General features: G+C 49.0%; 1 pseudogene; it reads left to right on the top strand.

Annotated features, from left to right (window-relative positions):
• Positions 1–159: 159 nt before the first annotated feature.
• Positions 160–894, top strand: LOC103735037 (annotated as a pseudogene).
• Positions 895–2,547: the final 1,653 nt, after the last annotated feature.

Below are 2,547 nucleotides of genomic sequence, written 5' to 3'. Positions count from 1 at the left end.
ACTTCAGAGAGGGGAATGTTGGAGGGGAGGGAGTAGGCATGGATTTGATCAAAACACCTTATATGCATGTATGAAATTCTCAATAAAGTTTTTGTAAAAGTTAAAAACAAACAAACAAAAAAACCCAAAAACCAAGTAGAGATAGATGGAAGGCCACCAATGAAGATGACAGCCACTTTAGTAGCTATTCCTGGAGCAAGACCCACACCAGCCTGGGGCCTGGAGGCCATTACCCAAGATTGGGAAAACTGGGAAGCCTTCACAGGGATCGAGAGCATGGCTTTGTAGTTTAATGGGGGCATGTTTCTGGGAGCAGACTCTAGAACAACTACCGGGTCCTACAGCGCCAATCGAATGACGGACAAACTGACTCCTATTCAAGATTGTATTTTCTCCTGCCATTCAGGTTCAACAGCTGATACCCAAGCAGTAGCTGATCCTATCACTTACCATCTTAGTTGCTATAGTATTGAACTGAATGAGCCTTCACTGGTCCACACAGCTGCCAGCCTCTTTAAGGAGATGTGTTACCAATACTGAGAAGACCTGATGTTAGGAATCACCATCTCAGGCTGGGACCCTTAAGAAAGAGGGCAGGTGTACTCAGTTCCCATGAGAGGTATGATGGTAAGGCAGTCCTTTGCCATTGGAGGCTCTGGGAGCTCATATATCTTATGGCTTTGTTGATGCCACCTACCAAGAAGACATGACCAAGGGAAAGTATCTGCAGTTTACTGCCAATGCTCTTACTTTAGCTATGAAACAGGATGGCTCCAGTGGAGGAGTGATCACTTGGCAGCGATTCAAGAGCTAGGAGTAGAGTGGCAGGTACTTTTGGGAGATCAGATACCCAAATACCACCTCCCCGAATCCTGGTATTATAGAATGCAATAATAGACATCATGCAAATACAAATCTTAATAAAGTTTGTCAAAAAGGAAAAAAAATCCTCTACCACTTTCTAGAAGCTCCTGTTAAGGCCCCATGTTCATTCTGTCAGACATTCAGTACAACTCTGTCACAGTCCACAGCCAGCTACAAAGGAAGGTGGGAAGTACAGCTGATGTCCTGGGCCCAATAAATGCCAGGTATTCTGTCACTAAAGAGATAATGGACACTGAGGTGTAGTTAACAGTCTCTGTCACACATGGCATTCTTTCTGATTTGGTGTCTAGTGAGATTACTAAAATCTTAGGAAGCTATACAAAAGTCAGTACCCAGATGAGGCGGGTGTAGCTGAATCCCTGGGAGGCAAGAGAATGAGAAGCCACATGGCATTAGCAACTGTATTGTGTGTGTGCGCGTGTATGCATGCGTGCGTGCGTGCGTGCTTGTGTGTGTGTGTGTGTGTGTGTGTGTGTGTGTGTGTGTATTAGGGGGAGTGAGGTCCTCATGTTCCTGCCTGTTTACAGACCCAGGCAAAGAAAACTAGAGGTAGGCAGCCAGCTCCACCCTTTAGGTACCCACCCCAGTACCCCAGCCATCATTGAGGGAGAGAATGCCTGCCAGGATGCTGGGGTTCTGGTGCTAGGACTTACAGCTGTCTGGTCTTCATCACTAGCCTCCCCTCCTGGAAAAGGAGATGTTCACACACTAAGTTCCATTTCCTCAGCCCCAGGCAGTTCTTCCTCTGCCCCAGCCACCGCAGCTCCCCTGGCAGAGTTAGGGTTGCCCCAAGTTCCCAGCTGGCTCTTCTTTCTCCTCCCTAATCCTGAGATGAGGGGTCCCAGGGGTACCATTTGCTGTCCCTCTCTTTTTTCTTTTTATTTCAATTCTGGGAGTTGAAACCAGAGCCTTGCACATGCTAGGTGAACACTTTACCCATCTTTTCTATCTGTGGCTCTTGTCCTTTCCCCACCTCCTCCCCATGGGGGCCTGATGTACTCTTGATACAGAGATAAGCCCTCTCCACACCTACCAATGACAGCTCTTGTTCTCCATGTCCAGCCTGGACCTCTCTGACTTCCCTCTAGGTCCAGATGCCCTCTCTCCCTTGTCATTGCAGGGTCTGAACAACTATTTCCAAGATCCACTGTCTCCCTGGGCCCACTGCCTCCCATTAGCCTCGGAGTTTGGTGTCTGCTCATCATGGCTGACTCACCTGCTTGTTCCAGGTCTCCCCTTGCACCCCCATGTACAACCCACAGGCCCTTACAGAGACTTGAGGGCCTCTGTGTGATCCTGAAGTAGAAAGTCCCAACCTCCAGTGGCCCCTAAGAGTCCCATAAGTTCTTGCTCCCCTTGGGCCCTGGATTAGGTCTGGAATCCCAAGGAGCAGAACCTCACTGTAGGCCTGAGGTACTCCCTGCTAGGGTTGCTCCAGCCCATCGCTGCTCACCCTCATCCTTAAATGCCTATACCCCTGCCCACTTTGGTGAATCAGCCACTCACAGTCCTATAGGTAAATCCCCTTCCATGAGGTAAGGAAGTGAGACTTGATCACCTGCCATGCAGAAAGCCTGTCCCTTCTCTCCAGCAGAGAAGAGAGTAGCTACAGCCTGACACTGGGAACCAGTACAGACTTCCTAAAGGAAAGGCTGAGTGGGC

The sequence above is a fragment of the Nannospalax galili genome, unplaced genomic scaffold, assembly GCF_000622305.1.
Source record: "Nannospalax galili isolate Female #2095 unplaced genomic scaffold, S.galili_v1.0 scaffold996, whole genome shotgun sequence".
Classification (NCBI taxonomy): domain Eukaryota; kingdom Metazoa; phylum Chordata; class Mammalia; order Rodentia; family Spalacidae; genus Nannospalax; species Nannospalax galili.
The sequence above is the reverse complement of the archived record's forward strand: the minus strand, read 5'-3'. Positions and strand labels throughout refer to the sequence as shown.